We start from the raw sequence: 26,137 nt of genomic DNA, 5'->3' as shown, positions 1-26,137 counted from the left end.
TCCAACCCCAGCTTTTGTTCTTTTTTTCATCTTTTACACTTAGTCACACACTCTTCTTCCTCACCTCCCATGCTGGTCTTTTTTCCAAACAGCACCTCGGTCATGGTCCACATTAATCTAACCCATAGCTCTCTATGCTACTCACCCATTTTATTTTTTATTTATTTATTTTTTTTGACACATGCAACCTCTACCACTGTATATACCTCTTGCATTCAAGTTTTTCTTCTCAGTAACTAATATACTTAGTTATTTGTGTGATTGGAAGAAAAGAAATTATATAATCCTGAAGAGGATAGGTTTGTATTTGGGATCTGCATTGTGCTTAATATCAGAGTAGGAGTATGTCTGATCTTGAAACAGCCACGAAAATAAATTCACAGGGTATACTATGAGGAAGACCTAAATGTGTGAAAACCTGAGAAGTGGTTCACTTCTCGGTGCTCTCTGTTTTGTGTGTCCCCCTACTCTGTATTGAAGCTGGACAGTGTCAGCCCTCAAACTGATTCTAAAAGATAAGCTTAAGCTAAGCAGAGTAGCTCCCTTCCTCCCCCATCCTGTCTTCTTCTTTTCCCTGTCTTTCATTTCATCATGTATGGAACATACTTGGCACTGGGCCAGGCATAATATTAAATAAATAACTTAACCAACCCCTGTACTTCTCTGGTAGCTCAGATGGTAAAGAATCTGCCTGCAATGCAGGAGACCCAGGTTCGATCCCTGGGTTGGGAAGAGCCCCTGGAGGAGGAAATGGTAATCCACTCCAGTATTCTTGCCTGGAGAATCCCATGGTCAGAGGAGTCTGGTGGGCTATGGTCCATGGGGTCACAAAGAGTCAGACAGGACTGAGCGACTAACACTTAACCAACCCCTGGTTGTCCTTATGCCCTTCCCCTACTTTCTAAGACTAGTCACCATCTGCCATACTATATATTTGAGTTAGTTTCTTTGTTGTATCCTTTCCATGCCCCCTAACCCCCAGGTCCTCCCATTACAAACACAATATAGGCTCCACAGAGGCAGGAGCTTGGGGTGTTCAATGCTGCACCACTAGCCTGGTACTTGGTATTTGCTCAATATGTATGTGTTGAATAAAATAAGCAGCTTCTGTCTGTCTGTTCTTCTCTGGGCCATTGGATTATGTGGACACTCTGCTGAAGATCTCAATGAACTCACTCCTCTCAAGTGAGGAACCGCATTTGCTATCTTACTCTTGGTATCAACCAAGACCTATGGGAAGATGAAAAGTCACCCACCTCCACACCAAGGAGACAACAGTGCCAATGACAGCTCAAAGCTAAGAAGTCACCTAAAAGCACCTTGCTCTCAAGTGCGGGTTTTTGTTACCTAGATGTCCAGAGCAATGGATAAAATGAGACAGCATTTTTCTAGAGACGATAGATCCTTTCCCAGAAGATGCCTGACTGGGGGCAGATTTGTGGGCTGGCTGAAACAATGGTCCAGAAATCTGAGAAGACAATCAGCTAAGCAAGGTTAGGAGAGGGGGCAGAGAGAGCTGAACTCTTGCTTCAAATCTGAGTGATTTCAGCTGCTCCTGTGGAAGAAGGCAGTGTTTTTCTTGCATAAAATCTCCAACCCTGCATCTGGCCTTATTGTCTATCTTGCTGTGCTTTGGCTCACAGATGCTGCTTTGAAGAGAAAACTTTCTCCTTGAATGGCTTTACTTGTAAACTTCTAATTTGCTAAAGCCAATTAGTGGTTGAAATTTCACAGGAAGTCAGAGTATTTCAAGGTTGAAAGTTTGAGAGGGCATTTAGTGCAACAATTCTCAAACCACACTTTATGAATGTAAGTTAGGTACAATCACTTTCTTTGGCAATTAAAACATTGGTTACTGCCAAGTGTTGGCAAGAGTGTGGGAAAATGGTAGATCTCAGACCTTGCTGGTAGGAGTGAAAATTGATGTAGCCTTTTTGTGGGGGAAATTTAGCAACACGTGTCAAAAATTTAAATTCATGTACTCATTGACCCGTCAATTCCACTTCTTGGAGACTATTCCACAAATATACCATATTGCATCAATTCTAAATTTTCACACTTATATATATGCATTTTATATACATTTTAATATTTGTGCGATTGGGATGCACCTTTGATTCAATGGAATATGGTACTTCCCCACATCACAAGAAGCTACCATATGGATTTTTATTGCAGTGTCACTTATAACAGCAAGATCAAGGAAAACCTGCATGCCCATAGATAGAATACTGATTAGCTAACTTACATTCATCCCAAATAATATCACATACAGCTACTTAAAAAAATAAGCTTGATCTATATTTGATGATTTGAAAAAAATTTTCTGAGATACATAATTAAGGGGAAAAGTTTAGGTATATAATATTGTGTTTAGAAAACTTTTGTGAAAAAAAGACATTTCAATTATATATATATATGTTTCCCAGGTGGTACAGTGGTAAAGAATCCACCTGCCAATGCAGGGGACACGAGACACGGGTTCAATCCCTGGGTCAGGAAGATTCATCCCATGGAGAGGGAAATGGCAACCTGCTTCAGTATTCTTGCCTGGAAAATTCCATGGAGAGAGGAGCCTGGTGGGTAGAGCCCCTGGGGTCACAGAGTTGGATACAACTGAGCACACACACATATATGTATGTGTGTGTGTGTGTGTGTGTATATATATATATATATATATTCTGACATATACATACAAATGTATTTTTGGTAGGCTATGTAAGCAACTGTTATTAAAGAATTCTTTTAGGGTGAGGGTTGGGTGTTGGAAGAGTTTTACTTGTCATTTTGTACCTTTTTTGTAGAGTTTGCATTTTCCAAGTTTGTTCCCATATTGCTCTATTTTCTTAAAAACCAAAAGAGGTTTCTGAGAGATGAATTATGGTTATTTGCCCCTTTTTTATACTTTTCTGTATCAAAACACACAATAGATGTTATTTTTAAAAGGAAACTGGTAAGACAATCCCTGTCTCAGTGGAGTTCTTAATGTGATTAACCAGAGAACAAATGCTTTACTAGGTCCAATAATAGAGATCTGAATGAAGTGCAGAATGGGAGAAGATGAAGGGAATCTGATTCAGTGTCTCCAGATGTGTCAGGAAAGTGTCCCAGAAGAGGAGACATTTGAGCTGAGGCTTGGTAGAGCAGAGGATATGTGGTGGAAGCATTCCAAGAAGAATAGACAGCTTGTGTAAAGGCACAGTGATCTAGATTGCTAGTTGTAGGAGTGTTGGAAGGTTCCATGTGGTTGGAGACTGTCTGTGGATGAGGGAGCATGATGAGTAATGAGAACAGATGAGTGTATACTGTGTGCTGGACACTGGGCTAGATGTTTTGAGTTTTTCACCTCCAATGCTTAGAAGGATATTAAAGAATAAATACTTTGCCAACAAAGGTCCATATAGTTAAGGTTATGGTCTTTCCAGTAGCCATTACGGATGTGAGAGCTGGACCATAAAGAAAGCAGAGCACTTAAGAGTTGATGCTTTAGAACTGTGGTGCTGGAGAAGACTCTTGAGAGTCCCTTGGAAAGCAAGGAGATCAAAGCAGTCAATCTTAAAGGAAATCAATTCTGAATACTCTTTGGAAGGACTGATGCTGAAGCTGAAGCTCCAGTACTTTGGCCACCTGATGCGAACTGCTGACTCATTGGAAAAGACCCTGATGATGGGAAAGATTGAAGGCAGGAGGAGAAGGGGACGACAGAGGATGAGATGGCTGGATGGCATCACCGACTCAATGGACATGAGTTTGAGTAAACTCCGGGAGTTGGTGATGGACAGGGAAGCCTGGTGTGCAGTCCATGGGGTCACAAAGAGTCAGACACGACTTGGCAACTAAACAACGACAAAGGAATAAATGGCCTTGAGGACTTGAAATGTGGTAAAGACAGCCCAGGGTTTCAACATGAACCAAGCTGAGTTTCAATCCAAGCAGTTTAGTCTATCTGATCCTTCCTTAAAGAGTTGTGAAGAGGTTTTTAAAAATATATTTTTATTTATTTGGCTACTCTAGGTCTTAATTGCGGCATGCAGGATGTTTTAGTTGCAGCATTGAACTCTTAGTTGCAGTGTGTGGGATCTAGTTCCCTGACCAGGGATCGAACCTAGGCCCCCTGCATTGGTAGCACAGAGTCTTAGCCACTGGACAATCAGGGAAATCCCTTGATGAGGTTTTAACAAAGCTGTATATAATGCCCTTGACATATAGTCAGAATCTAGACAAGTTGGTATTAATATTCTCATTCTCATCATTCCTCCCTTCCCAAGCCTACCAGAGTACTGTGTATACAGTAGGAACTCAGTGAATCTCAGCTACTGAACAATTTGTGAGAATTGGGTAAGGTGTATGGTAGGACATGACGTGACAGAGCCCTTGTCTCCTAATTGCCCATCCAGCCCTTTAATACCATATGTCAGAATTTTTGCCTTAGAGAACCTAGTATATACTCTCTGAAAACGTGAAGAGGCAGAACTCCAGGCACCTAAATAAAATAGAAGGAGTTGTAAAATCTTTCTATGAAGCTGATCACTCCCAAGGATTTTAGACTACATGGATGATATAATAAAGAGTAAAGATGAAAAACTGGGCTTCCCTGGTGGCTCCCACCTACCAACCAATGTGGTAAAGCACCCGCCTACCAATGCAGGAGACCCAGGTTCAATCCCTGGGTCGGGGAGATCCCCTGGAGAAGGAAACAGCAACTGCACTCCAGTATTCTTACCTTGGAAATCCCATGAACAGAGGAGCCTGGCAGGCTACAGTCCATGGGACTGCAGAAGTCAGACATGACTCAGCGACTAAACAACAACAACAAAGATGAAAAACCACCAGTGCAAATCAAATTTAAGGCAAAGTCTGTTAGCTTCAATAAACAAAGCAGTATAGGACCAACACCAGGATTGAAGCAGACAGACCCTAAAACATGGCTGCGATGTCCTGAGAACTAAAGTTGCGAAAGTCCCCACTTTGTCCTTTATTAGTAGTGTGGCCTTAAACAAGCCATTTCCCTATGGAGAAATAGCCCCTCTCTCTTCTCACCTATAGAATATGACAGTTGAGTTAGTTAAGGTCAGCAAACTGCAGCCAAATGTAGTCTGCCACCTGTTTTTTGTAAGTAAAATTTTGTTGGAACACAGCTATGCCTATTCATGTCGTATTGTCTATGGTCTGTTTTGCACACAATGGCACAGTTAAGTAGTTGTGACAGAGACCGTATGGCATACAAAGCTGAAGGCATTGACCATTTGACCCTTTGTAAAAAACAAAAAGCTAGCTGACTGCTGGTACATGTATAACATCTCTTCCACCTCTGACATTCTGTGATATCTGTACTGCTAAAGGCTTAATGCATGAGACCATTGGCAGTCACTAGGTTCATCTTGGAAAACTTCCATGAAATTTGGAAATTTTCCAGAGGCCTCATCTGTAAATTTGTTACTAATGCAACAACACTTTTTGAAGCATCTTCTGTTTGCCACAGACTCTACTGGTTCTGGGGTGCAATAGGGAGCAAAATCAGACATGATTCTGGCACTCATGGAGTTTACAGTCTATTAGAAGAGACAATTTTTAACAGAACCTCTTCACAACATCTTTCACTTTGGAAAGTAAAGCCAACTAATTATTCCATAGTAGGTTAATAACTTACTAGGTTTACGTGTGGATTTATGAGCATTTTCATTCATTCATTCACTTATTTATTAGTTTGCTCATTCATTCATTAATTCAGCACATATTTATAGAGTTCTTACTATGTGCCAGGTGCTGGACTGGGTTATATACTGAAACGTACTAACGAAAAAGATGGACAAAGTTGCTTATATTCTGTGGACCTTATATTCTGTTGTGGATTATATATAATAAAAAAATCACTGATATACAGTTTTTAACTGCAGTGAGTGCTTGAGGAACATGATCCTACAGCAGCATATAACAAAGGAACATGCTCTAGACTGGAGAGGTCGAGAATGATTTCTGAGGAAGCATTTCAGCTAAAATTGAAGGATGAGTAAGACTGATAATCTAGAGTGCTAGTGGGAACTGTTTCTTTCTGGGTTGTTGGTTTGGGTGCATTTAAATCAGTATTTTTCAAACTAAAGTTTGAATGAAACCCCTCCTGTTTTGTTTTGTTTTTGATCAATTGTTTGGACCCTGACCAACATTTGTTTCCTAATAGAGTGGAAAGGATAAGAGGAGTAGGATGAGTGAAACTTTCATATTACATTGCTGGAAATAATTATTCTGTGAAACTATGTAAAGTGCATTTCTTACTATGAGTCAGTCCAGAAAGTAGGAGTCACTGATCAGAAGGATCTGCTTTAGCTCTTTAAAGTTGCAATTTATCAGATAACAGCTCTGTTCTTTAGTTTCCTGCCTTTAAAGTCAGAGGGATGTGTTCTTCAGGTCTGTTTCTTTTCATGTCCTTTTTAGAGAAAGCATGACAGTGAGTAAAAGAGCACGAGCCATTATTTACTGAGCTCCTGCTTTGGTGCCAGTCAGTGCTTTGTATAAATTATACCATTTAATCCTCACAGCTATCCTACGAGAGAGGCACAATTCATTATCGCCTTTTCAGATAATGATGCTTGCAGCTCAGAGAGGTTAAGTGACTAGCCCATGGCCACACAGCCAGTAAAATTCTCTTGCCTAAATAGCTAGGAACAAAATGAACACAAATGAGCTTAATTTGGTACTGCCTGAACATTTAACTGATAAGTTAGAAATTAGTCAAATTTGAAATGCTGGTTAAGAACCTCCTAGGTTTCTTTTTTAAAAAAGTTTTAATTTTGTACGGGTGTATAGCTGATTAACAATATTGTGGTAGTTTCAGGTAAACAGTGAAAGGACTCAGTCATGCATATATATGTATCCATTCTCTGCCAAACCCCCTCCCATCCAGGCTGCCATATAACATTGAGCAGAGTTCCATGTACTTTACAGTAAGGTCCTTGCTGGTTATCCCAAATTCCCTAACTATGCCTTCCTCTCCAGCAACCATAAGTTCAAGAACCTCCTAGGTTTCTATCACCTGTTTGATGATACAAGTTCTGTAGACCTTTCAGTTGAGTCCATCTCTCTCTCTCTCCTTCCTAGAAAAAGTGCCTCTTAATTCCTGAGCTGCTTAGATGGAATTTGGACCCATTTAATTCCAACATGGCAAAACTCATTCTTTCCAACTGAAAAGAAAACATCGGAAAAGATGACACTGATGTCACAGCATCAGTCCCCTAGCCCTACAAGTCTCAAAAAAAGTCACTAAAGAAGGGAAATTTGGGAACAATAGACTCCTGTAAGATCACAATAAGCAACAACAGAGTGATCAGGTCTCCAGGCTGGGAGATACAAACAAAAGATGCACAGCAAGTGAAAGTACAAAAGAAGGCCCGTGGGAGGAGACTCTGATGCTATCATTAAGAGATTCCCACTGGTTCCATTTAATTTTCTCAAACAAAATAGATTAGCAGGGACCTCCTCATATTCTTCCTCCAATAATTTCATTCTTTAACATACAATGAGAATGGAGGGCACAGGGAGAAATCCTTCAGTTACTAAATAGAAGGAAATTAATAGCCTTTTGGGTCAGAGAATTATAATTCTAAAGGCAGATTTTCCTTAGTCAGATAATGAGCTGCAGTTAAAGAGAAGATTGAAATAATGTGAAGATAATTTCACAAGTGCCCCTTTTCAGGACCCTCTGTTTTAAAGTGGCAATCTACAACATGATGTGATGAAAAATTACTTTGGAGTGGGTGTCATAAAAACTTGGTTTGGCTACTGTCTCTAATCCAAGTTTGGATAAACTTTGAAAAGTAACTTCACTTCTGTGAGCCTCAGTTTCCTTGGCCTGTAAAATAGCAACGAAAACAAAACCTAACTCCCTGTGTTATTGTGAGGATCAGATGACCTTAATGTGTATGAAATGTGTTTTATAAACCAAACATTTATATAATTATATAAGGTGTGAAGATGATACATCAGGTTCTTAAGAATTTACAATGGCAAGTCCAGAATCCTCAAAAGAGGCTTTGATGAAGCTAATAATGTGGTCCGATCTCAGTCTCTCTAGCCTTCTCACTCATTACGCTCTTATAAGAACTCTCTGCTCTATTTACCTGGTTCCATTTACTCCTCTGCTAATTAAACTTGATCTTTCCTGCTTCTGTTACTTGGCTTATATTGTTCTTCCTGACTTTAGCTCCTCCCGTTGCACCTAGCATAAGAAGTGCCTCCTCCAAGAAGGCTTTCTACATCTTCACTGCTACTCCAAGTATGGTGCCCACACAGCAGGATCAGCATTGCTTAGAAGTCTATTAGAAATGCTGATTTATGGGCACCTCCCAGACTCAGTTCAGTTCAGTCGCTCAGTCGTGTCTGACTCTTTGAGACCCCATGGACTGCAGCATGCCAGGCTTCCCTGTCCATCACCAACTTCCAGAGCTTTCTCAAACTCATGTCCATTGAGTTCAGTGATGCCATCCAACCATCTCATCCTGTGTCATCCCCTTCTCCTCCTGCCTTCAATCTTTCCCAGCATTAGGGTCTTTTCCAATGAGTCAATTCTTCACATCAGGTAGCCAAATTATTGGAGTTTCAGCTTCAGCATCAGTCCTTCCAATGAACATTCAGGACTGATTTCCTTTAGGATGGACTGGTTGGATCTCCTTGCAGTCCAAGGGACTCTCAAGAGTCTTCTCTAACACCACGGTTCAAAAGCATCAATTCTTTGGTGCTCAGACTACTGAACCGCCCAGACTACTCAACTGGTTTATGATCAGGCCATTCAAGATGGCTCTTCTCTTTCTCTCTGTACATCCCCTGCTCCACCAGTGCCTGCTCCACCCTACTCACATGACTGACCTTCCCTCTTAATCATACAGTCTAACCAGTACACAACCTACCTACTTGCCTCGGGCCCCACCTAGTGATTGGGGTGACACAGTGACAATCACTGTACCTAGTGATTGTCCTAACCTTTAGCTCTACCAGGAGAGCTTATCAAAGGTGCAGTGCCCCTCTGCTGGTTTCCCTGGTAATTCATGAGCCAACCTGACATCAATTCACACACACACACACACACACACCCTCTTGGTAGTGAAGACTACTCCCATGTCCTGTCCACTGTCAGTCCCACACAGTGAGGTGTTGCTCCAGGACCTTTCTTCAGATGTGTGAAAATTCCCCATCCATTAAACCACTGATGCCTCTGTCACTGACTCCGGGGCCTTTCTTCGGCCATGGAGCTGGGCAAGTACAGGGCTTGCAGGCCTATGGAGTGCAGCCCAACAGTCAGCTTCTCCATTTGAACAAACTCCTCACTTCACATCACAGCCTGAGAAATGTTGTCCTACACAGATCCAGCCTTCACTTACTTCTCCCTTCTATGAACTTCTAGAGCACTTGGAGTTGGTTGTCTATTTTCCTTCCCAGTTAAACTATTCTACTTTTAGGCTGTAAGCACTTGGGGTGTAGCTATTTAGTGATTTTGTATTTAAGAATAATTTTTTTTAACCTGCTTTCAATTTCACAGAGATCTCCTGTGTATAGGGCTTCCCTAGTGGCTCAGCCAGAGAAGGAAATGGCACCCCACTCCAGTACTCTTGCCTAGAAAATCCCATGGACGGAGGAGCCTGGTAGGCTGCAGTCCATGGGATCGCTAAGAGTTGGAGACAACTGAGCGACTTCCCTTTCACTTTTCACTTTCATGCATTGGAGAAGGAAATGGCAACCCACTCCAGTGTTCTTGCCTGGAGAATCCCAGGGACGGGGGAGCCTGGTGGGCTGCCGTCTCTGAGGTCGCACAGAGTCGGACACAACTGAAGCGACTAAGCAGCAGCAGCAGCAGCAGCAGCAGCAGTGGCTCAGCAGTAAAGAATCTGCCTGCAGTGCAGGAGATGTAGGAGACACAAGTTCAGTCCCTGGGTCAGGAAGATCTCCTGGAGGAGGAAATGGCAACCCACTCCAGTATTCTTGCCTGGAGAATCTCATGGACAGAGGAGCCTGGTGGGCTACAGTCCATAGGTTGCAAAGAGTGGGACACAGCTGAAGTGACTTAGCACGCATGCATGGACACTCCTGTGTACAAGCCATTGTGGGTACAAAAATGAGTAAGATGTAGTACCTACCCTACCCTGAAGGAGCTCAATGTCTAGTAAAGGGAGGAATTCCTCCCTTCCTTCCTTCCTTCTTTCCATCCCTCAACATTTTCCACACACTACTGTGTTGCAGACACTGCTAGTTGTGGGAATATAGGATAGTGAAGACAAAGCCTCTGCTTTTGAGTCTAGTGGGATTACAGATAACTGTAAGCAAGTATCTTTTTAAAAAATTTATTGTATTGAAATATAGTTGATTTATAATGTTGCATTAGCCTCAGGTGTACTTCAGAGTAACTGAGTTATATATGAAAGTGAAAATGAAGTCGCTCAGTCATGTCCAACTCTTTGTGACCCCATGGACTGTATGTAGCCCACCAGGCTCCTCCATCCATGGGATTTTCCAGCCAAAAATATTGGAGTGAGTTGCCATTTCCTTCTCCAGGGGATCTTCCTGACTCAGGGATTGAACCTGGGTCTTCTGGAATGCAGGCAGACTCTTTACCATCTGAGCCCCAAGGAAGCCCCATTATTTATGTATGTGCACACACATTCTGTTTCATATTCTTTTCCATTATGGTTTATCACAGGATACTGAATACAGTTCCCTGTCCTATGGAGTAGGGCCCTGTTGTTTATCCATTCTATATATAATAGTTTGCATCTGCTATTCCCAAACTCCCAGTCCATCCCTCCCCCTCCCACCTACCCCTTGGCACCCACAAGTCCATTTGCCATGTAAGCACTTCTCTCTAATAAATGTCTCAATGCTCTAATAGTATTGCCTTGGGAGTGGATTTGAGTGATTGATTAACTGATTTGGGAACTGAGGAGGCAGGAAAGGCTTCAGGTAGAAATTTGGGTTAAATTTGGAAGTTGACTTTGAACCCCCAGGTAGACTGAAGTTTCCCACACAGAGGGAACAGCATGAACACATGAACACATGTGTGCAAGGGAACTTGCACACATGCATGCACATGTGTACACACACACACATAACATGATATATTTAGAGAAGAGCAAACGGTCAGGTGTGCCTATATCATGTGGGCTCATGTGTGCATGCTGGGGTGGATGAGGGCAGAGGAGGCTGAATAGCTGGAAATAAGGCTCAAAATTAGGCTGGAAGTCACAATACTGAAGGTCCTGTATAACATGTGTAACACTGAGAAACTTGTGGGGTTTTTTTTCCTTTCATTTTGCAATGGGGAGTTCTTAGTGATTTTCAGATACTATCATCTCATAGCAAGTACTCAATAAAACTTCCTTGAATTGATTGTGGAAGGAGAGAGAGGAATCTCTTTAAGGGTTAGGCAAAATGACCTTTTATTTGCTCTGGATTCTGCAGTCTTGATTAGGATTGTCAAGAGGCTGCCATGGTGGGGAAGGAAAGTGTGCCTGACTGAAGAGAGCTTCCAATCAGAACAGTCAATTTAAAGCACAACTTAAAGGCTCAGAATAAATTGATCTGTATAAAATGTGGGTTATTATGTCATTGAAACCCATACAGAATATCTGATGTGAAGAGCACTTGAAGGCCCTCTTTTTACATATGCTTTTCCATTATAGTTTCTTACAAGATATTGAATATAGTTTCCTGTCCTTTACAGTAGGACCTTGTTGTTTACCTATTTTATATATAGTCATTGGTATCTGTTAATCCCAAACTCCCAATTTATTTCTCCCCTCTTCCCTTTTCCCTTTGGTAATTACAAACAAATTTGTTTTCTATGTCTGTGAGTCTGTTTCTGTTTTGTAAATAAGTTCATTTGCATGATTTTTTTTATATTTCACATATAAGCAATATCAAATGACATTTGTCTTTATCTGACTTACTTCACTTAGTATGATAGCCTCTAGGTTCATCCATGTTGCTGCAAATGGCATTATGTTGTTCTTTTTTGTAGCTGAGTACAATTCCATTGCTCTCAGTCACTGCAGTGATGCCAACATAGGCTGGATGTTTTTCAAAAGCAGGGAAGATGTTGTAGAGGACATTTCAGCATTAGATTGGCTCCCTTGGTGACCCCTGAGATGCTCTCGAAGAAGCCTGATTCTCCAAGGAGTCATTGTAAAATCACTGGACTAAGTGACATTTACTGTCTAGTTTATGCCCACGTTCACACATCAGTGTCTTAACGTCTGTAGATTTTACCCATTGGTTGAAGTTCTACAGTCTTGTAATCTGCTTCTCTTTAAATTTTTTTTTTCTTAAACTTCTATGTAAGGAGCTCTGTGCCTCCTAGTAAATTGTATTTCTCAGGTTTCCAAAGGGGGCCTTTAGCCAAATGACCTGTGGCCACTCCATGAAGGCAGGAAAAAGAGTTAGAATTATGTAATACGTGTTCGTTCTCGCTCTCTCTCTCCCTCCCTCTCTCCTCCCTCTCTTCCTCCCCCACCCTCCCCTTCTCTCTCTGTCTCTCTCTCTCTCTCTCTCTCTCTCACACACACAACTAGTTTGATGAAATTGAAATACAGAGATGCCAAATGACTTGTCCAAGATCACATGGCTACTTACGTTAGATCAAGGAATGGAACCAGAAAAACATGTACTTCATTATTAATGGTGTGGCTTGAATTTCTGAAGAGATAGTAAGCCCTTCTCTAATATCCTCCACCAAATATTTTATTTTATTAATTTATTGAGAAGTATGTGTTAGTAAGGTAAATCTATGGTTTCACAATATAAAACAGTATCTCATGGTATTTGTGACTGCATCTATCTCAAATCAGTGAAGTTTTACTTGCCTCTGAAGCTGCTGTGATCTTAACACAAGAGACTTAAGCTGACTATGGGCATGCCTGTTGCTCTTAGGAGCTCTCCTGTGAAAGATTCTGGGGTGTTCTTTATGCATGCTGTCCAGGTTTTATCACTTGGAAGTTCCTCCAGCTTCCTTTAAAATCCCTTGGCTACAATCGAGTGCTGTCCTAGGAATGACTTACTGCACTGGGCCTGGGAGAGAGGGCTTCCTCTCTTGGATGGCTGAGTAGCTCCTTTAATCTATTTATTCCAAGTGTTCATTGCTCTGGGGCTCTGGGATTCTTCAGGATGAAAGCCCTCTATAAATATTTGTTATTGTTATGATAACCAGTATGGCTTCCTGAGTGAGATAAATTTGTCTTCTGGCTTCTGCTTCTCATAGCTTCCTTCCCTATCCTTTTATTTCTCTCTCCAGATAATATTTTGTATTAGAGAATCAATCTATTTGTACAGTTAATTAAACTGAATGCAGTGTAATAGACATTAGCAACTTTTCAGGTTGTGACTGCTAAGGGATAAAGGCATTGAAGCTGAGAGTTTGTACCATAAATATATTATTTTCATCAACCAGAGGGGAAAATATCCTCAAAAATGGAATTAAAAGTGACAGCATAAAAATGATTAAATACTGCATGGAGAGGTCATGGGGACTGGTTTCCACAAAATTAAAAATAATAAAGCAATGTTTGAAAATCCCAGAGACTTGTCCTGATAACCCTGACTTTTCAGGTTCCTATAGGATGAGAGTCAGATCATTTACCAGGAAAACAAGACCTCCCTGATCTGGCCCCAGACTAGTTTTCCAGACTCATCCGTTCCTTCTCTCTCCCATGAATCATTCTCATCCCTCCTTGCTTATAAAGTCCTCCTCCTTCTTTAATCACAACCCACTGGTCCTTCCAGAGTTCAGGTGACAACTCCAATTTGAAACTGCCCTGACTATATTTACCCCCAAATATCAATCTGTTTCCTTTTCTGAAATCTTATATACCTGCCTGCATTCTCATTTGGCATGTCATCCTTCAGGGCAGTAAATTCAAATAGTCTTCTCGTGTGAGTCATTCTTATCTCCCAAATATTAGTAGTTTGCAAGCTCCTGAGAGACAGAGCCTAGTACTGCTTTAAGTTATGTATCATTGTGTTCCCAACAGCACCATGTGCAGAGGAGATAGTAAATGAATCAGTTGAGAACTTCATGTTGAGGAGAGTTGTAGTTAAGCAGAGTAGAAAAATGAGACTCACAATTGGCAGGAATGAAAGGATATAGGGACACAAGCAGTTGAAATGAAAATGGGATAGATCTCTAGAATTTGGGATTATTTAACAGTTGGGTAGGGGTATTTTATGGTAGCCAGCACACAGACCAAAACATCTGGTTGCCTCCAAATATGATTGGCCCAGCTGGTTAGGGTGCTCAGAAATACTTTGCTCTTGAAGTTTAATGGATTTTGTCCAGCTGTGTCGAGTATTCTAGCAGCTGCTCAGAATATAGCACTTCTGGGTCACATCTGTTGATGACACAAGGAAGATATGAACATGGGGATTCTTTTATTTCCTTGACTCCAAATATGCAGGTAGTGTTTCCCTGAAACTTGTACTTCCCAGAGGCAAATGATGACAGCCTCTGTCCTTTAATTTTCCTGACCACGTGTGCATTTGAAATAAATAGTATACATTGGCTCACTCATACCTACTCCCCACCATCTTGCATTCCATATTGATACACTGCTCCCACTTCAAGCTATGAACTTGTATTGAGTTCTGAAACAGAACAGGCACCTAGTAGGCACTTAATAATTTTTTCCAGGTTTGGCTGATTTAATTACAGATCTGCTAACTGGCTCAGACGGTAAAGAATCTGTTGGAATGACATTTGAGGGCCAAAACCAGCATGGAGTGAAATCAGTCTATCAGGTCTTTATTGAGAAATCACCCAGCTCCAGGCCACAGACTGTGAAACAGCCAGTAGAGGAGCCTTTTGGATCTTGTATAATCTAGTTCCCAGGGTGTACAATGATAAAACTACCAGATGTCTTCCAGCTCCAACATTCCTTTTACTCTTGTCCCAGTCCTGTGTATTTTCAAACTCTCTGCCCATCATTGTAAGCATTCACTGAATGAATTATTGAGACTTGTCTGTTTGTATAGATGTACATTTAGAAGATAATACTAAAGAGCATGATACAACTGAAAAGGAATAAAGGACAGTCTAGTATGAGGTGATGTGGACAAAAGTATTTAGACTTCAAAAACCTTCTTTTAAGAGGGAGGGGATTCGGTATACTTATGGCTGATTCACATTGTTGTATGGCAGAAACCAACACAACATGGTAAAGCAATTTTCTTCCAATTAAAAATAAATTTAAAAGAAAACTTTTTTTTTCCTAAAGGAATTGAAAAGACTTTTCTATACTTTGATATTATATCATGAAGACAGTATGTTCATGTTTGCAGGCATTTTTGAGTTTTTTCAGACAAAAAACTGCTACTTCTGCTCTTACTATTTTAATAGATAAGTATTGCAGATGAAAAATTCCAGGGAAATGAAGAATGACAGTTACACCCCTGAACTGACTGTCTGCACTGATGACACGTTGCCAGCTTCTTTACACTTATCTCGTTTAATCAGGCTGTTTTTCTTGGAGAGCTCTTCAGCCAGGTGATAGGAGCTTGGGTTTTATGGTTGTTGTTTGTGAAAAGGGTTAATATTCCTATATTCTGGTATTTCCTGCCCTTTTTCTGATACTTCTGAATGTTTTAGAAAAGTTTAAGTCTGGATGCTGAGGCACAACTCCATAGATCAATATCGCACATTTTAAATCTGATTCACTATAAAGTGAGTTATTTTGTAGTTCAAACATTTTTTTTAGGATCCCAGCTACTTGGGCTATCCCCATAACTTCCTAGCTTGCTTTGTAAGACTTTTCAGTGTGTGTTAATGCAAATTTAAACTCTTAAGGATAGATTCTTATATTGCTTGCACATATCCCCCGCCGTATGGTTTAGATATAGGCTATGGAGCAGGATTGCCTAGATTTCGATCCTAGTCATGTAATTTAATAGGTACTGACTTTTTCAAAGCTTTTATTTTATGGAAGTATAGTTTATTTGTTGTTGTTTAGTCACTAAGTCATGTTGGACTCTTTTGTGACCCTATGGACTGTATCCTGCCAGGTTCCTCTGCCCATGGGATTTCCCTGTCAAGAATACTGGAGCAAGTTGTTATTTCCTTCACCAGGAGATCTTCTCAACCCAGGGATTGAACCCGCATCTCCTACATTTGCAGGCAGATTCTGGTGGCTCAGTGGTAAAGAACATATCTGCCAATGCAGGAGACGCGAGTTTGATCCCTGGGTCAGGAAGATCCCCTGGTGAAGGAAATGGCAACTGGCTCCAGTATTCTTGCCTGGTATCCCATGGGCAGAAGAGCCTGGCAGGCTACAGTCTATAGGGCTGCAAAGAGTTGGACACAACTTAGCGACTGAGCATACACACATATAGTTGATTTACAATGTGGTGTTAATTTCTGCTGTACAACAAAGTGATTGTTATACATACATACATTCTTTTCACATTCTTTTCCATTATGGTTTATCACAGGATATTGAATATAGTTCCCTGTGCTATATACTATAGGACCTTATTGTTTATTCATTCTATATTGTTTATTCATTCATTCTATATATGATAGGTAGTTAGGTAGTTAGAATAGGAGAAAGGAGTCCAGAATGGCGGTGGCTAAAAGACAAGGAAGGGAAAAGCCTGCAAAAATAGAACAAAGGAAGGTCTGAGGACCGGAGTGAGGACCTCTGGTAGAAAAAACAGCACTCCTGGCTAGCCCAATTTATATAGGGCAGGCCCACGGGGAGGAAAAATCATATAAAAAGAGGAGCCAACGGGCCGGGGCTCTCTTCTCTTCGTGTCTTTTGAGTCAGCATGCTCTCATGCCTCAAGGATGTATTTTCCTTTTATTTTCTAAATAAAACTGAGCTCTAACATGAAGCTGTAACACTGATCTGTCCAAGAACTATAACATGGTCTGTCCAAGACCTGGGACACCTTCTGAGGGCTTTACTGTCTGTTGCTTCAAATTTTTGTTGTGACAAGACAGAACCAAGGAATTACACACTCCCCTGACAATAGTTTGCAAAATCTGCTAACCCTAAACTCCCAACCCAACCCTCCCCTATAATAGCTATTGACTTTAGGCTAGTCTTGCAACTTCTCTTTGTCTTCATTTCCATCTCTGAAAACGGGTTATTCATAGTATCTACCTCAGGGTGTTCTGGTGAGAATTAAATGATTTCAACAGTAAAGCATTTGAACAGTGCCAGTCCCAGAGTTAATATTATTATTTGCCTCTGAAACTGTGTATTTGCTCTTTCCTGTCTCCATAACTTTCTTTCCTACATGATATTCATGGCTGACTATTTACAGCATACACATGTTCATTCTAATGTCATCCCTGATGGATACCTCCCCTGTCCACCTGCTGTATGCTAGGTCCCTCCCTGCCATGCACTATTATATCACCATGTGATTCCCTTAACTGTCTATATCCACTCTCTGAAACCATTTGGTTTCCATGTTTACATATGATCTGAATATTCTCACTAGAACATAAGTTCCATGAGGCCAGGGTCCTTATCTGCCCTGTTCACCACTGTATCTGTCTGGTACTGCATAGCACACTCAGTTCAGTTCAGTCGCTCAGTCATATCTGACTGTTTGTGACCCCATGGACTGCAGCATGCCAGGCCTCCCTGTCTATCATCAACCCCCGGAATTTACTCAAACTCATGTCCATTGAGTCAGGGATGCCATCCAGCCATCTCATCCTCTGTCATCCCTTTTTCCTCCTGCCTTCCATCTTTCCCAGCATCAGGGTCTTTTCAAATGAGTCAGTTCTTTGCATCAGGTGGCATAGCACAAGGCAGAGTTCAATTAATATGTGTTGAATGAATAAACAAATACAGTTACTCTATTTTCAAGCAACCTTTTCTGTCAAAGAACCTTTATGTGCTTCAAGGTAAAAGAAACAGTAGCAAGATACACTTTGGATCCTAAAATACTGAAGTGTTTTGCACATTTTCAATGGTTTAGGTGGGAATAGAAGAGAGAATGTCATTAGCACTGGCTTAGAAAATCAAAGCATATGATTTTTGCAATGCCAGTGTCTCCTACAGGGGTCTTTGCCAAATGAGTACCTGATAATGTTGGTCACTGCCTCCTGCTCCCCTCTCTGGACACACCTTGCCATTTTTATTATAGTATCTCAAGAGCATTTAGCACATGATTTGCACGCAGCAGGTGCTCAATAATTATCCACTATATGAATGAACTTACTCTTTTTTTGTCATCAAAACTCTATATGTCAATGAGATATGGAAAGAAAAGAAACCATTTGCATAGCAATTTCAAGAGTTAAGGCTTATACTTGTGGGTTTGAGAAGTGCATACACTAACAACAGCCAAACTCTTAATACAGATTTTCTAACTCAGGCCCTTGGAGACTTCTCAAAGAGACCATTGTTTGGTTATTTTAAGGTGGGCTCCCTCTCAAACTTTCAGGTTTCCATAGAGATGGCATGTTTTTCTTCCTGAATGATATTTGCTTGTAACCTCAGAAGCCTGGTCAGCAAATTAGCACAGGTGATTTAAGAGTGGAGAGGGGTGACTATGGCAGCTTCGAGGTCTTGCTACCCTATAAAGGTCTAGTTTGTTAAATGTAGTGAGGAAAGAGAAGCTAAAGATCATCCTAAAAAAAAAAAAAAAAAAAAAAACAAGGCTACTGTTGGAAAGTCTTTCTTTTCCTCTCTGATGAATAAGGATATGTTAATATGAGGAAAGAAGGAAGGGTTCCAGGTTGCAAGTTTCAAAAGTCAGGACTGGCTGATTCATGTTGATGTTTGGCAGAAACCAACACAATACTGTAAGGCAATTATCCTTCAATTAAAAATAAACAAATTTAAATATTTTAAAAATGTCAGAGCTGCAATGTGCTTGTAATAGTTGTCATAAAATAACATTTGTGGGGGCAAAATGTGTGTTCAGAAGTTGTTACAGTGTTCTACAATAAAGCACTTATATGGTAGAAGTGAACTGAGTAGCGTGGAATTGTTTAATGGTGTTTGTTAGTTTCAGTTTATCTGAGTATATGCTTCTTGAGGGAGAAGACCCTATCTTAACATTCCTTTTGAATCCTATATAGCATGTTGCCCTGTCTCATCTGAGAAAATGGGGTTTCTCTCATTTTCCCACTCTCTTGTATTAATGTTTCTAAATCACCTCTCTGATAGCATTGCTTTCTGTCCAAACCTTTAATGGTGCTTCCTTGCCAGTCAAACCCTTAAGCCTGACACTAAAACCCTTTCAAGATCTATCTTTTAGTTTGCTTTCCCACCCATTCGAAAATATACCCTAATCTCAGACATCCTGGAGTACTTATCTTGCATTTCCTGGTTATTCCCTGTGCTTTTTTGGTTCAATCTTTCCCACCAACCCTTCCCCCACCAAATGTTTGCTTATGCTGTTCCTTCCCTCTGGAATGCCTCTCCCTCACCCTAGAATCTCTAGCTAATGAAATTCTTCCCATCCTTTAAAGCCCATTGAAAGGCCACCTCGGTGGGAAGTGATCTCTTGGTGTTGCGAATTCCATTAGCCTTTTATCCTAATCTTCTTTTCATTCTGCTAAGGCTCAACACAAAGCCTCCATACAGGTATTCAAATATTTGGAGACTCATAAATGAACTATAGGTTGATTCACATGTATCCCAGGGCCAGAGAGGCAGAAATGACCACCATCTAGCAAGGCTGGCCAGGAGGTATTCTATATACTAAAGCCTGTTTTCATTGCCTTCCTTAATAAAAAGAGAAGATGAATTGGGGGGTTGTTTGGGAAGTGATAATCAGGCAGAGAGAAGGAGGCTTACTTGATTACAACTGAGAAGGAACTTCTCAGGAGACCTGACTTGTCGCTGCCCTGAGGAGTACAACATAAGCCTTAGAGGGAAAGGCATCGGGATCTAGAAACACTGAGGACTGTGGCTTTGTCTGGTCTTTTTTACTTCTTGCCACCACTATGCTGTGCAGCTCAACAAGCCTGTCAGAAAACTTATCACCTCTTCAATCAGTGGCCATCACTCTGATGCCAAGGAAACTATAGGATTCCACAGGGAAGTAATAGATAAGAGGAAAGCAAACCATACATATTCCCTTCATTAAGACATTCTCACAAGGAACCCAAGTTCTAGCAAATCACATAAAATGAGAGACAAAAATTGCCTTGTTTAGAAGCAGTATGGCAGAGTGTGATGCCAACAGCAGAGATTAGTAAGCATATATATATATATATATATATATTCCTTAGGGACCATGGCATGGTGGCCCAAAGCACTTCCCATAAGTTTGATGCTTATGCTTTAAATGCAGACCTGCTCTGTAATCTCATCCATAATGTAACTGTGTTTGTATTTAAAATAATGATTATAGTCAAAGTCACCTCTCCAAAGAGGGTACCACGTTTATGCTGCTGGGACTTTCAGGGACTACCTGGCATACCACTGAACATTCCAGACTATTCTCAACCCAGATTGGAATAGTGAGGATTCAATGAGATAATATATAGAAAGCATGTAGCCCAATGCCAGACAGATAGTAAGTGCTCTACATATGGGACCTGTTCATAGTTAATTCCTCTAGGAATATGGTTTTTTGGCCATTAGGAGATTACCATCTTCCTCAAAGCTTTGTCATGAGGATTCTGTGAGGCATGGATACAAAGCAAATTGACTCCTTGATTCCTGGCCAAGTAAAAGTTCACTTTTTAGGGTAGCACTTTATTATTCACATCTTCCAGAGTAAAATGTTGAATTGCATTCACATTAACACATTTTAGAATTTGTCTCTTATGGGTGAAGTGTGTCTCTCCCTTTCTATCCTGAGATAGAGGAAAGAAGACAGGAGTGACAGCCACATAAGAAGCATGCATGCATGTATGCAGGCAGACATGCACATGTGCACACATGCTCACATGCATTCCATGACAGCCTTATAAATACTCCTCCTAATGCCTGTGCTCACCTAAGTGCAAAGCAAGGACCACAGGCCAGAGGGTTCTGACCATGATTCCTATGTACCAAAAACCATTCCACCTTGATCAAGGAAGAAGAGGTCTTATAATATGATGGCAATTATCCAGGCAATTTGCAAAGCATATTTTACCTGCCATGTGCTCTCTGGCAGAAATGATCTCTGATTACAAGCCTTATGCAATAAATATATAGATATCTTGTTTTACTCTCTTGCTTCTGTGTGTGTGTGTGTGTGTGTGCTCAGTCACTCAGTAGTGTCTGACTCTTTGCAACCCTATGGACTGCATAGCTTACAGGATCTTAGTTCCCAGATTAGGGATCGAACCTGGGCCCTCAGCAGTGAAAGCACCAAGTGGTAAGCACTGGACCACTGGGGAATTCCTGAATACTGCTTATTTTTATGTTTAAACCTCAGATTTAAAAATTAAATTATACTTGTTACAAAATATTTTTAAATCAAAAAATGCAGATAAATATATATATTAAAAAAAAGACCATCCCTCTCCCCACCAAATAGCTGCTGTTAACATTTTTTGTTTGTTTTTGGCCACGCTCCATGGCACACGGGTTCTTAATTTGTCAACCATTGCTGGAACCCAGGCCGCCTGCATTGGAAGGGCACAGTCATATCCACTGGACGATCCCCTGCCACTGTTGACATCTCTAACAGTGGTTATTATATTTTTTGAGTACAAAGATTCATTTAATTTCACCTTTGTAACAAATAATAAGCTGTCAATAGGGCACAATTCTTTAGGGGATGACAGTCATGTGACTGGAAGCAACGTCAAGGTGCTAGAATGTGCACCTGAGAACTTATGAGTGCCCTGAGGCTCACCTTGGCTGCAGCAGAACTCCTTGTGGAAGAAATGGAGAACTAAGTGTCAGAACAGAAGCCATTTCAGAGGGATTGACAGTCCCTGCTAAGGCTCTGTAATGTAAGCAAAACTTTCCCAGCTCATTGCTGGTGAAAGCCTTGAGGTCTCGCTCGTGAAAAGGCGGGGTTTGTTTTGCCAGTCACCTGCAGGTGCTCTTCGCCTTCTCATTGCCCCCAGAGTAGAGACAAAGTCAGTACTGAGTACCAAGGTCCTTTGAACATCACTTATTTTCAGAAACCACTCCTTCAAAAAAATCTATTATAGGTGCTTTTGGGGAGAGTGGGATGTGTGGCAGAAAGATGGGAAGCTCAGTGTTCAGCAAGATTTAGTTGTTACTATAGAACAATGAGTGATTTAAATCTTTCTTGAAGCTGTAGCACTTTAAAGACACTGTCACCACCCATAAGCATGTCAGGGCAATATATTTATATGTAAAGATTTCTTGAGACATTTTAATTGTTTTTCATTCTTTCCACCTACACCTACAGCTCTGGTTCTCAGATTGTATATGCCTCAGAAACACTCTGAACATGGGAGAACAGAGGAGAAGGGGGTTTGCTCCCAATTTTGGGGGCCTGAGAATTTGCATTTTCCGTAAGTTTTTAGGTGATGCTGATGTTGCTGGTTTAAGGTCCAGATTCTGAGAACCATTGCCCTACTAGAAATATATAGGAATGATCCTATCCCAAAATACTTAGAGAGAAAATGAAACTGCAAATTATCGAAAATACTATTCTTGAATTAGGTGATTGTTAAATTTTATTATATTTATTTTTCTGGCCTTGCCATGTGGCTCATGGGACCTTAGTTCCCCAACCAGGGATCGAACCTGGGCCCTGGCATTGGAAGCATGGAATCCTAACCACTGGACCACAAGGGAAGTCCCTAGGCGATGTTTTAGAAAAATTATTGGCATTAGCTACCACCACACTTCACCAGTTCTTACATATTGCAGATTTTATTTTTCAGATCCATGACAGTATTTGTGTTGCAGAGTTCCTTTTTATCTACCTCTGTACCTTCTAATCAACAAAATTGCTCTGATATTTATGTTTCTGAAAAAATATAGTCTTCCAGCACTTTCAGGAGATATCTGGGTTATTTGTTTTTGGGAGAGAGGATTTCTGGCCCTGCCAATGATTAACTGTAGATCCTTGAGCGTTATCTAACATCTCTGAACTTCAGTATAGGTGGAGCAGTGATAAAGAATCTGCCTGCCAATGCAGGAGATGTGTGTTTGATCCCTGGGTCAGGAAGGTCCCCTGGGGTAGGAAATGGCAACCCACTCCGGTATTCTTGCCTGGAAAATTCCATAGACAGAGGAGCCTGGCAGGCTACAGTCCCTGGGGTCGCAAAGAGTCAGACACGACTGAGTGACTGAGCATGCATGCATGCATCCACGTCTGTAGAAAGGAAAAAACCCCAAACAGAAAAACACCTGGTTTGCCCAAGGGAGTGTGAGCATTAGACAAGATAAAGCATGCATGAAAGGCCTAGCATGGGGCCAATAAATATTAGGCCTCCATCTCCCATTTATTATCTACATTATTACTTCAAGTGATGCTCTACCACTGTTTCCAGTACTGATTGCTTTGTAACAGATTATAATATCTGACGGAGCCTGGGCACCATCTCACAGATATCTTAGCAATCCCTATAGTTCTAAGGCATTTTGTGTCAGGGCCAAGTGGGAACAGGTTTAATAATAATAGAGTTTATTGGTGCCCACTACTAGGACAGCTGAGAATGATCTCATCTAATCCTAACAACAGCCCTATAATGAAGGTATTATTATTATCATCATTATTTTTCAGATGAGGAAATGGGGACTCAGAGAGGTTAGGTAACTTGCCTGAGGTCACACAGATGCTAGTGAAGGCGGAGCCAAGATTTAAACTGAGGGCTGTCATTCAATAAAAGAGAAAACAGAGAAAAATAAACCCAGGGCTGTCTTCTCTCCAGAGTGTGAACCTCTAGCCACTACCTCTTCACCTTAGAATTACAAGCTGTCCCTGTTTAGAAGAGATTAGACATCATGGTCTGGTCCTCCTACAGTAGAGATGAAAGAACGGAGGTACAGGAAGGGCAGTGACATGCTCTGGCTCACTAATGGCAGATCCAAGAGCTCAACTTGAGTTGAACTCAGCTTCTGTAGCTTTTACAACAGTGTAGTTTTGCTTTCATACACATAAAAGTTTTCATTCCCAGTTCAATCATTGGACAAACAATGGTTCTGCTGAATTAGGAGGGGAGGTTAGATATTCCCATGTTTAACAACAACCGGCTCTCTATGGAAAGAGGGGAAAGCCCTATTTCGTAGCATTTGCCAATTTCCACAATATAAATACTCCCACCAAAGCTGATTTCAAGTTCTCAGTGTGATGTCACTAAATGCAGAGTTCAGAAGAGATGCATACAATCCAGAATCTTGAGTTGGCTCTTGCATGCCACTGCCTCCCTCTTTGTAGAGGATGACAAACCAAACCCTGGGTATTGTTCCAAGGTAAGATTCCAATAGTCAAGAAAAAAAAGTGAATGTTTCTTATATGCCAGGATTCTAAAATTCAATATAATTGGTGTTCTGGCCAACTCTTCTTTTAGAGTTTAGGACTGGCTCTATTAGTGATATTGAGTCCCTGCCAAAGGGAGTCTTGGGATTTATTTATAGAATCTTTTTCCCCCAAAAGGGTACAGGAATATATTGTGTCATGCTCTATCTTTAGACATGCAAATCCCTTTCTCAAATGACATCTTAGAGGACAAATTAAGACACTCCTAAGTTGTTTGTTTGTTTTCATTTTGGGGAAAAAAATCTATGATAGCCAAAAACTCTTTGAAATTTTAGAAAATAGCCTAAGGAATACATGTTTATTTTTAGGAAATTTAGAAAATACAAGCAAACAAAAGAAAATATGTTTAAAACTCATCTGTTCTTCCAAGAGCCAGAGATAAACATGGCTAACATTTGAGTGTGCCTACTGCTAATATTTTTCTCTTATATGCAGATAGATTTTTTTTTTAATGGCTGTACTGCAAAAGAAATCCATTTCCAAAATGAAAAGATATCACAGATTATTATCCTCCAGGTACAGGTCTTGCCACTCTATTTGTATTCACGGAAATGGTATGTTAGCTATATTTATGCTGATGTTCTACACACATTTGAAGATAATATTACTAATGGGGATTGTTATCTGTGAGCACAGATGGGGCTCAAAAGACCAGGGTGACAACATCAGCCCTTTCCAGTCCGTGGACCACTGTACACACAAAGACTGTTTTTGAGTCACAATTGCAGCTGTGCCGATAGTGTGGTTGATTGGGACTCTGCCTCTGAGACCTGAGGTCATCCTGGAGCTCAGAAAACAACCCCCTCCAGCACTCCCTTATTGCCTTAGCCAGCCCAGCCTGCCTGCTGTTTGTTTCCTGCTGCCCGCAGCTCGGCCCCATTGTTTGAAGTGGGGCTTTAGAGCTGCTTTAATGGGTTTTCTTCTGCTGTCCCTGCTTGGGGTTGCCTCACTGCAACTCACCATACAGCAATCTGATCTGGCATCCTGGGGCCATCCTTCACACATGTCCAGCACAGTGGGGTGCTGTTAGAAATGGAATTTGTTCATTCCCTCTGCTTCAGCCTTGATTTTCGGGACACAATATCCTAGAAAAATTTACCAGTCATTGTAACAATGCAAGATCACTGACTCTAGGAGATGAATATTTCTTTCTGCAATAGATTCTCATTATTAAGTTTGGGACTGGTAGCCAGTTAGAGTTGCCAAAAGGTAAGGGAACGTAACCGACCTCTCTGGAATCTTGGCTTTCAGCTCTCCATCTCAAATGTGGATTTTCTTGACAGATTCTTTTCTACTATGTTTCCCAAGTTTGGTTCCCTACCCGAAGGCCACAGTTGAAAGATGGATAACTGCAAAATGTTTGGAAAAATGTAACTCGTGACGAGGAGTTGCTTAAAGTTGTAGTAAATTGCATATATAGACATAGGTGATATTTGGTGGATTTATGCTGACATTTTTGTTCTAATGCATCATTATTGATGAGGGTAGACTGTATGGCTCCCTTCAGAGAGAAGAAACCTTTTTAGCTAGGAAAACAATGTGACCAAAGAGAACCCAGGCCTCTAGACAGTACATGAAAGACCAAGTATTTTTTTTAGTTTCAGAAGAGTGAAGAGTAGCAGCTGGGTGACCTTAGGAAAATCACTTCACCTGTCTGTGCCTCAGTTTCCTCCTCAGTAAAAGGCAATGACTAATAGATATCTCATAGGGATGTCACAAGGATTAAATCAGACAGAGCACA

The 26,137-nt window shown here is 40.9% G+C and overlaps 1 protein-coding gene and 2 non-coding genes across 5 annotated transcripts in view; 1 reads left to right on the top strand and 2 right to left on the bottom strand.

Moving 5' to 3' along the window:
• COL4A6 (collagen type IV alpha 6 chain) overlaps window positions 1–26,137 on the top strand; it is a 338,008-nt gene that overhangs the window by 77,830 nt on the left and 234,041 nt on the right. The window lies entirely within an intron of this gene.
• Window positions 4,085–4,157, bottom strand: TRNAG-ACC (transfer RNA glycine (anticodon ACC)). Its single transcript has one exon. It is a non-coding gene; the product is annotated as a tRNA-Gly (tRNA).
• TRNAW-CCA (transfer RNA tryptophan (anticodon CCA)) lies at window positions 22,635–22,706 on the bottom strand. Its single transcript has one exon. It is a non-coding gene; the product is annotated as a tRNA-Trp (tRNA).

This window comes from Bos taurus, chromosome X, assembly GCF_002263795.3.
Source record: "Bos taurus isolate L1 Dominette 01449 registration number 42190680 breed Hereford chromosome X, ARS-UCD2.0, whole genome shotgun sequence".
In the NCBI taxonomy this organism is placed as follows: Eukaryota; Metazoa; Chordata; class Mammalia; order Artiodactyla; family Bovidae; genus Bos; species Bos taurus.
This window is presented reverse-complemented; position numbering and strand designations above follow the sequence as displayed.